We start from the raw sequence: 10,222 nt of genomic DNA, 5'->3' as shown, positions 1-10,222 counted from the left end.
CGGGCGGGCAGCCGAGGGGAAGCAGCACCATACAAGGGCTGGATCCGGTCCCGCCTCCGCTGCCTTCTTTGGCGGCCGGTTCCGGTGCCCCCGGCGCTGGGGAGGCGCGGAGCGGGGAGCGGAGAGGGGGGGGGGACACACACACACACGACACTCACCGCCCGCACCCCCCCCCACCCCCGGGCAGCACCGCCCCGACCCAGAGAGGGGGGGGTCCCCGGCGAGCCCCCTTCCTTCCCCCTCCCCATCAGCGCATTCCCACGGTCGGAGCCCGGTGCTGGGGATGCTGCGGGTCCCCCGGTGCGTCCCTGCGCTCCCACGCCCTCCAAGCCCCACGCAGATCAGAGCAGGGCCACCCCCCCCCCCTTCCCCCCACGCCCCCCCCCCCCCCCCCCCCAAAAAAAAAAAAAAAAAAAAAAATAGAAATCAAGCCGTCCCTCCCGTGTCCAGCAGCACCACCGCTCCAGTTCCTCCAGACTTCATACGGGAGGGGGTGAGGGTTTTGCTCAGCCTTACTGGCAGGCACCGGCGAGGATTTGCGTTGGCAAGTGCCGTGCTGGATTTGGCAAGCAGGCACTGGCCCGGCTCCTCGCCCCACGACGGAGCGATCCGGCGGCCCCACGGTGGCCCAGCCCCACGTTTACCTCATACTGACCCGGGTGGGGGTGTCTCTGCCCCCAGCACCATGAGCAGAGGGGTGACAGTGCCCCCTTAACCCCCACCCCCATCCCTAGTGGCACCTGCACCCCCCACTGTCCCCCCACCGAATCCGGGCAGCTGAGGCTGTGGATGCAGTGATAACGCCCCGACCCCTCACAGCTGGGTTTGAGCCTGGCTCAAAGCTCAAAAGGAAGGAGCCATGCCACTAAACCCAGCCTGTGAGAGCAGCCTAATCCCGCACGGACACCGTCTCAGTTACTAATAGTGTTTGGATGCCAATTGATGGGGAACAGCCTTAAGCCAAAATAAACGGAGGCATCCTTAGACTGGCATGAAAACAGCCGCATGGGGGTTGGACTGGCTTAGTTACAGCTCAGCTTAATGGGTTGGAGTGTCCCAAGCAGAGCAGTTTACCCAAAGGGAGCCCAAAAAAAAAAAAAAAAAAAAAATCTCACCTGGGATGGTCTGAATGATTTTAAATTACAGCTCAGTCTGGATGGAGTCTGCAGCCGAGAGCTTTCACTTATTTTGCTCAGCCCACACGCCTGGCTCTTAGGCCACGCGAACCCCATCCTGATCAGGCTGTTTCAGGAACGTAAATAATCACCGCTGGCATCGGTGATTTCGCAGCACGGATCCACGTGCATGAAATGCTGTGGTCCCTTCCTCAAAGGCGATGCACCACCGTGGCCCCTGCATTTCAAAACCTCAGCATGTTAATAAAGCGAGGAAGGCAGAGCTGGGCTGAGCCTCCAGCTCAGCCCCTGAACCAGCTCCCTCATTAACCCCAGAACTAACGGGAGCAATAAATCTGCGACACCCAGGTGACCCCAACCTCCTCTACCCCTTGTAACCACCTCCGTCCCCCTATGCCGTGGCCCCCCCCACCTGCCTTTGCAGAGGCTGGGACAAACTGTGACATTATTTAACTGTCCCTGCTGGGTTCAGACCCCAGAAACACCAAGAAAGTGCTGGCACCTTCCCCTTAGCGAGGAAGCAACCGCAGCCGCCCGTGCGAGCGCCGAGAGCCCCCCCGCTCCCGCTGTCCCCCAGCCCCTGCCCCTCTCTTTGGGGCTGGGCCGTGCTGAGGGCGGGGGACACGCACCCGTCCCCGCACGTGGCGTGCCGAAACCCCGCCGGCACCCCAGGGGAGCGGGGCCGTGTCCCTCTGGGTGCTGTCAGCTGATGGGTGATTTCTCCTCGCTCCTCTCGGTCCTGTGACCGGGTGATTCATGCACCGTGGGCCCCGCAGGTGCCCCGGGCTGTGCCACGGCCGGGGCGAGCAGCCACGCTGCACGCCAGCTCCCCAGGGACCACCGGGGCTTTTAAAAGAGGAACTATTCAGGGTTTTTTCACCTAATTAATGACAGCATCGATGGGCTTATAGGGAGGAGAACATGAGCCTGGTTTCCATGTCTCGTGGCGAGGCAAGTGGGATGCTCGTTCCCGTTAAAATCACACCTAAACCTCACTGCTGGTCTTGAGCCGAGAGCTGAGCTCTGACAGAGCGGAGACTTGGGGGCTGAGGGACACAACGGGGTGCTCCTCACCATCCCGTCGTGTGGTTTTGGTGCCTCAGGGGCTCGGGGAGGCTCTGCCCAGCACACGGCTGTGGGTTTCAGTTTTTTGGGACCCACTGTGGTGGTACCTCTGGGCCTGGATTACAGAGGATGCTCAGACACGAAGCTTGGGGCACTTATATCATCAGACCATGGAGATCTTCCTCCTCAGCCCTTTGGATTTGCTGTAGATGTAGATCTGGGGCTGGTAAGGTCACAGAGTAGTAAACAGAGTGTGGCTGGTGGGAATCTGAAAGGTCACCCACCTCCTACCCCTGGGCATGACTGTGCCGGGGACCATGTGCGGAGGCGGCTGCTTGGATGGTCGACAACACAAACTCTTCTTGAGCAGCTTGGAGAAGGGGAACAGATAAACCCCAAGTCTTTCAGCCACCCAAACCACGAGGTGGGTGTCACGGAGGTATCTGATGAAGCCGCCGTAGTTTCTCAGGGCTGCGAGTGTTTTGTTTGCAAGTGGTGAGGCTGCACGGGCGGGATGCGGTGTTTCGGGGGTGTTAGCTCCCTCTGGCAAACACCAGCTGCCCAGATGTGGTAGATGCTGCAGTGGTAGCAATTTATTCTCTGGGCAACCCGCAGCCTGGATGTGAGAGATGGGATTCTGAGCACTGGCAGGGGTGGGATTCAGGGTAATCTGTAATTTCTGGAGGAGGAGAGACTTTGCTCCGCCGCTCTTGGGCGTGGGAATTCCTCATTTCAGGCCAAACTGTGGCTGGGAGAGCTCCAGCCAGGAGAAGCTGCTGGGCAGCCTTCCTGATCCCGGACCAACACCCTCCCGGCACGGCCTGCGTCCTGCCACAGCGTTGTCTCCCGCCTCACCTAGGTTTTCCTGATTTGCCTGTGAAAACTACACACCCTCCTCCTCCGGAAATATTCAGAAACACTCGCGCTGAAATATGCATGGCAAAGGAGATGGGCATCTCCCTCCTCCCTCCTCTTTCGGTGGGGAGGGTGAAGGGACCCGCGGGTGGAACTTGCTGTGCTGGGGTGTTGCTGGCTGGCTTTGTTGGGTTGGTCCCAAAGGGCAGGTCCCCATGTCCCAAACTCTGGGGTGGCTGGAGGGGGGGGAGCCAGGCAGTGGGGTACTGGGGGAGCACTGTGGGTGGCTGTGGGAGGCCCTTTCCTGCCTCAGTTTCCCCTGTGGCAAGCAGCCCTGCCTCACCCTGCGCAGCAACAGTATGAAAAGCTTGGGGGGGGGGGGGTCTGGGGGTGGGGAAGGCCTTTGGAGCAGAGAGAAGCTGCAAACCCACCCTATTGAACCCCAGCGAAGCCCTGGGCACCCTGCATAGAAAAAATGGGTGCTGGGTGGCCGGGACCAGTCCCTGAAGGTGGCAGCACTGGGAGCCGGCTGGAGACCAGGGAAGCACCCGCAGCAGCATCGGGTGCGGAGGGGGAGGCTCTGCCTGCACCCCCTCTCCATTCCCCCCCACCAACGCTCTCCCTTTCCTCGCATCACCCCAGCGCCGGCTGCGCCGTGCCACCCCGGAGAGCATCCCACAATTTTCCACCGATCTCAGGGCCCGGGGTCGGGGGGTGACCCCGGCTTGCGGTGGCGAGGGGCATGTTGCCATATGCACCAGGGAGCCGGGAACCTCTGGGTCATTTAAGTCCGAGACAGGTTTTGCTTTGCAAGCCCGGAGGTCTTTCCTGTTATTATCCAGCCCACAGCAGGGAAACAATAGCGGTGGCGGCGGGCGCAGTGTGACCCAGAGATAAGGAGACAGTGTGATTAGCAGGAAAACTAAATAGTAGGGCCAGAGCAAAAAGCGGTCCCGAGGGAGCAGCACCGCTGGGAACGACGGGCTTTCCAGCCAGAGGACCACTCGCAGAGATCAGGTACAAGCTGGCAGAGGTGGGGCTGCAAAACCAGGGCTGGTGTGATGGGACGAGCACAAACCTCAGCGTTGTGGCCCCGGCTGGGAACCCCGGAGTGACCAGGCAGTGCTGCGGGCCCCAGCAAGGGGTTTGCAGAGAGATACCATAAAGGTTGGGTTTGAGGTTTTTTTTTTTTTTTTTTTTTTTTTAATCTGAAACCAAGAAACAAAAGAGGAAATGGATGCTTGCCTTTCGGCTCGAGAACTCTGCCATGACACACAACTCGGGAGACGTGCGCGGTTCCCTCGTGGGAGAGGAGCTGGTGGCAGAGCCAGCGCCGAAGCATGGCAGGGACTCTCCGAATCCGCCGCATCCGATGGGGATGCTGGAGAAGGGGCTCAGCCCTGTGTGAATGTGACACAGATCCTGGAGAGCCGGAGCAGAAGGGGGAATCCTGCACCTGGCAGGGTCAGGGTATCCATCTCAGGGTGCCGTGAGAGGGGATGGATGCTAGCCCTCCCGGCTAGCGAAAGCCAAAGGCTTGTGCAGCCTGGGAAAGTGCTGCTCCCGAGGGCTGCAGGGCTTTGCTTTAACCACCAAAGGAGAAACTGGTGAGAGGCCAAAGGCGAGGGATCTGCACAGCCATTGAAACCAGCCCGGGGGGAATTAGCCATTTCCTAGCAATGAGGAAACGCGAGGTTAGCTGAGGACCTGCAGGGCTGCGAGGAGGGAATGGGAAGCCAGTCGCTGCCGACAAGTGAGGACAAGCCGGCCGGGGGCTGCGGGGTGAGACTGTCCTCTGCCCGTGGTGCAGGCAGGGGAGGCTGGCAGAGCCGCGCAGCCATCCAGCACCTTCCACCACACCTCTGGCTGCAAACCCGAGAGGCATCTGCCTCACCCTGCTGAGAGCCGGGCGTAAACAGGGCAGCACCGGGCACCCAGGCACGAACCGAGGATGTCGGAGGCTTCTGGGCAGGAGCTGAGCTTCATGGTCCCAGACCACCGTATCAACAACATTTTTTTTTTTATTATTTTTTTTTTTTTTTTCCATACTGAGGAGCGTTTCGGGGCAAACCACATCTGAAGGTGCTCGTGCTCCCGGCGGAGCGGGTGAGGCTGCGAGCTTCCCACTGCCGCGGCTCCGCGCGGACAAACCCAGCCCAAACCGACTCGGAGAGCGAGCTGAAGGAGGAAACAAAACCCCAAGAGTTTCTCTCGGTTGAGCATCCCTTGACGGGATGTCTGGGCACCTGGGGCAGCGTCTCATGCAGCCGCTTGCCCTCAATAACAGCCGGCGTTTGCTGCAAGAGCTTGCCCCAGCGACCCCCAAACCAAGCAAGCTCTGACAGGGCAGCGAGGGGGACTGGGCTCCTCCAGACAGCCCCGAAAAACTCCTCTGATGATATGCAGCATTTTGAAGGCCTGATCAGAATTAATTATTGTTGCTAATTAATGAAACCATCATGCCAGGACTGGGCTGCACGCCCCTTGCTGCCCGCTGGCCCCCTCCGGGTGCTGCCACGGTGCGCAGCGGTGGGGATGTGGCCCCGTCCCTGCCTCTCCCACCTTCCCCTATTACTTCAGGAGCCCTAAATTCCTGCCGCAGCCCAGGCTGCCTCTCCCAGGGCCCGCCCGGGTGCCAGGTCACTGCTGAAGGAGCAGCAGGGAGGCATCAGCCTCATCCGGCACCTCAAGGCCGCCGGTGAAGCCGAGCTCCCGGTGCACCCACCGCCGACCCCACGCCCACGCATGCACCGTGGAACGGGGGTAGCAGGGGGGTGGGGGGACGACACCCCCAGGCTGGTGGCTTCGTGTGTGTGTGTGTGTCCACAGCACCAGGAGCTCAGCCCTCAGCATCGGAGCATCCCACCAGCGGTGCCCATCATCCACCCGCACGGCCGATCCGGGGAGCCCGATCCCTTCGCGGTGCCGTGGGGACGCTGGTGCTCAGCCCACCTGGAAAAAAAAAAAATCTCCCGTGTTGGCACCCAAAACAGGCTGCGTTGTTTATCCCCGCGCCGTGCCATTGTGTTCCCACCGGCACATGGGGATTAACAATCTTGACCTATTTCCCGGGGGGTGCAGCAAGGTTTAATTCACTGAATGCTTGAGGAGTGCATAAGATCTGCAGATAGAGCCATTATGAAGTGTGAGATATCATTAATTAATTCACAGGTTGATATAGTTATGCGCTTAGATCATCATCAGCTGATCCTGCTAATCCCTTCTTGTGCAAGTACCTATGCGAGGGGGAGCTGCTGCCTGGCATCGCTTTGCTCCTGCTGAGCTGGGTCGTCCCCGTGTTGTCCCCACAGGCCACTGAGGCTGCGGGGGTGCAAGGGGTGGCCCCAGTCCCTGTTCCTTAATATCCCCTGCCCTTAAATCTGCATTTTCCCAGGGTGGTCCCACCAGAGGGGAGATGCCTCCTGTTCTGGGACCGAGGACTGCCTCCCCTCGAGCCAGGGGCTGAGACTTTTTCCCATTAGAGTAATTATTTCAATAACCATTAAAACCAGGTAATTAATACCCTGTTGACTTAGGGATCGTGTTTAGCGCAGGCTTCTTCTGACCTCTAGCTCAGTTTTGGAAAGAAACATCCCCCATGCGCTGCCAAGAGCTGCCGTTGCTCACCAGGAACATTCAATTTTCACAAGCTTGTTATTATTTTTTTAAACCCCGAGCTTTCCTCTTCCTCCACCATCCCATTGCGTGGCTGGGTTTGCTGTGGGAAGGGGCTGGAATCATCCAGACCCACCTCATGACCCGGTCCTGGGGAGAGTGACTGGGGGGGGCCCACTCCATCCCGCAGCCATACCCGGGACTCGGCTCACTGCTGCAGCCCCCCCAAATCCCCGGGAGCGTGTGTTCCCGTGGGCCTGTGGTGTTTCAATTCCTGTGGGATCTGCGAGGCTGGTGCACGCACGCCGGGACGCCGGGCAGGTGCAGGTGGAGAGGCCAGCGGTGCCGCGGGTACCACGCTACACCCCATCGAGCCCATCACACCTGAGCTCAGCCCGCTCTATTTTCTCCTGCCCCTTTCCTGGACCTTCACATGAAAAAGTAAAAAAGCCATGACAGTGGAAAGTCGAGCTAACAAATACAAATAAAACTTCCTCTGGATGCTAAAAATGACACATGTAGACAGAGAAAAAAAATTATATCGGTGACAATAACAGAGCGTGGAGCTATTTCAGTGCTGGGCTGTTCCATTGCAGCACTCGGCACTGGGGTTGTGGCTGCTGAAAACCAGCCACTTCCCCAGGGACGTGACGTATTTCCTTTCCATCACAAACTGATTTAGAAGCAAAACTTTCTACATTTAGGCAGTGAGAGACTCAGCTTCTCTTTTCTCTCTCGCACCGATGGTGAGCGAATGGAAGGAGAGATAAAGGGGGTGGGACCAGCACAAAGTGACTGTACGTGGCTTCCTCTTTTTTTTTTTTTTTTTCTTCGTTCTTTCTTAAATTATCAAAAAGCAAAGCAAAAAACCCACAATTAATATTTTCCACGGTGTGAAGGCCTTGCGCGCATCCAAGTGAGAGTTTGTGGCTCTGGGCTGGCCGGTGCTCCTGCCGTGCCACGTGTTGGCAGCCCGGGCGCCCGGCGCAAAGCCAGCGGTGCCTTCATCCTGTGTCCCACCACCATGCCCGCTGCAACCACCCATGCAGAGTCCTGCTCTGGACCATCCCCTTCCTTGTCACCATCCCTGTCCTCATCCCCATCTCCATCTCATCCCTATCCTCTTCTCCATCCCCATCTCCATTCTCATCTCCATCCCCACCTCTATCCGTATCCTCATCCCCAACCCTATTCCCCATCCCCTCATGTCCCCATCCCTGTCTCCATCCCCGTCCCCATTCCCATCTTTATCTCCATCCCCATCCCTATTCTCCATTCTCATCCTCATCCCCAACCCTATTCCCCATCCTATCCCTGTCCCCAGCCCCATCTCCAGCTCCATCACATTCCCTTCTCCATCCCCATTCCCATCCCCATCTCTATTCCCCATCCCATTCCATTCCATCCCATCCCAGTCCCCATCCCTGTCCCCATCCCCATCTCCAGCTCCACCCCATTCCCATCTCCATCCCCATCCCTATTCCCCATCCCTATCCCCGTCCCTATCTCCAGCTCCACCCCATTCCCATCTCCATCCCCATCCCTATTCCCCATCCCTATCCCCGTCCCTATCTCCAGCTCCATCTCATTCCCATCTCCATCCCCATCCCATCCCATCCCCATCCCTGTCTCCATCTCCATCCCCATCCCATCCCCATCCCTGTCTCCATCTCCATCCCCATCCCTGTCTTCATTCCCATCACTATCTCCATCCCCATCCCTGTCTCCATCTCCATCCCCATCCCATCCCCATCCCTGTCTCCATCTCCATCCCATCCTCATCCCTGTCTCTATCTCCATCCCCATCCCATCCCCATCCCTGTCTCCATCCCCATCCCCATCACTATCTCCATCCCCATCCCCTTCCCCATCCCAGTCCCCATCCCTGTCCCCGTCCCCATCTCCAGCTCCATCCCATTCCCATCCCCATCCCCATTCCCCATCCCATCCCATTCCCATCCCTGTCCCCATCCCCATCCCATCCCCATCCCCGTTCCCTATCCCATCCCATCCCTGTCCCCATCCTCATCCCCATCAGTGACACACAGGGCAGAGGATCAGTCTGGGCTCGCAGTGCCCAGCGAGAACGAGCCTGGCTCGGACGTGGTGTGCGTCTGACTCCTCTCATCTCCAGCTCAAATTAAACCCAAGAATGATGGCGATAATTTCCTAGAAGGATAAACATCCGATTGGCTTTTCTCTCCCCTTCCACCAAAAATAAACACACCAGCCACAAGGAATTAAAGGCAGGGAGGAAAGGATGACTGTAGTTTGACTGCAGGATGTCAACAAAGCATGACCTTTCATTTACACCGGTCCCTTCGCATTAACCTAACGGGCCAATTACACCCTCAACGGAGGGTAAGTATAGAAAAAGAGAAGGAGAAATCCAACTTTAGCAGACTTCCATGACATCTCTAAGTGTCATTTCCTCTGCTACTAATCTTAGCGCCGATGGCAAGCCGGGCAGTGTGTTTTGTATTTTTTTCCCTGGGTTGCGGTATGTTACCCAGCTTCCTTTTTTTGTTGCTCTCCTTCCCGCCGCGTCCTGCAGCTTCACCCAGCGGCGTGTTCCCCGGGGCAAGCCGGCACCCCAACCCCCCCCCCCCCCCGGCTCCCGCATCCTCCTTTGCACCTCGCAGCCCCGTCACCCCGACCCTTCCCTGCGGGGACACGGGGCTGGCAGGGCTTGGCAGGACCCGTGCGATGGGGCAGCCGGAGTGATTCAGCCCCTGCGAGGTAAACAGCCATTTCCTGCTGGAGGGAAAGTCCCGGCCATGTTTAACCCACACCCCCCCCCCCAGGCACGGAGTAAAAGCCACTCTCACTGCCAGGGAGGGCAGCCAGCCCAGCACGGGCAGCGAGAAGGGGATGGCACAGACCTTTTTTAATCTTGCATCGGGAACAGGTTGCTCTGGGACAGAGCCAGGCGCCGGTGCAGGGGTAAGATGCTGCAACAAGAGCGTCGCCATCCCCCCCCCCCACCCCAAACGATGTCAGACCTCCCTGCGTGCCTGTGAGCAAGGCATTCCCTCGTGCCTCAGTTTCCCCCACCTGCAAAATGCTCCCAGGGGTCTCTTGCTCCCCATGGTTTGTTCAAAGTGCTCCTGGATACAGCCCTGGCCACCGGCAGGACAAAATCAGCTTTGTCACAGGGGAGCCACCAAGGACATGCTGCAGGGAGGACTTGCAGGCAGGTGAATCCGAGCCTCAGAGAAAGCCGAGTCTTAGATGAAAGCCTAATTAACGAGCTAATTAAAGGGGAGGTCCGGCTAAGTGGCCGGTAGGCAGAGCTCTTCTGATTTATGGCTTTCATTTCAGTTTTGCTTTCCAAGAGGAGTGGGCTGAGGCACCGAGGGAGGGCAAAGGCAGGGCTCCCACGCTGCCGAGGGACACCCGCCCCCCCCACCCCGAGCTGGGCACCACGGTCCTGCTCCCACGCCAGACCCTCTGCGTGACACTGGGCCATGCCCGGCATCGCCTGCACGAGGGTTTTGGTGGCAAACCGCCCCCCTCCAAGACTGCCAGGGTGGTGGTGGGGGTAGGGGGAT

This window comes from Tyto alba, unplaced genomic scaffold (genome assembly GCF_018691265.1).
Source record: "Tyto alba isolate M040663 unplaced genomic scaffold, T.alba_DEE_v4.0 Super-Scaffold_34, whole genome shotgun sequence".
Lineage (NCBI taxonomy): Eukaryota > Metazoa > Chordata > Aves > Strigiformes > Tytonidae > Tyto > Tyto alba.
Note: the sequence above shows the minus strand (reverse complement) of the source record.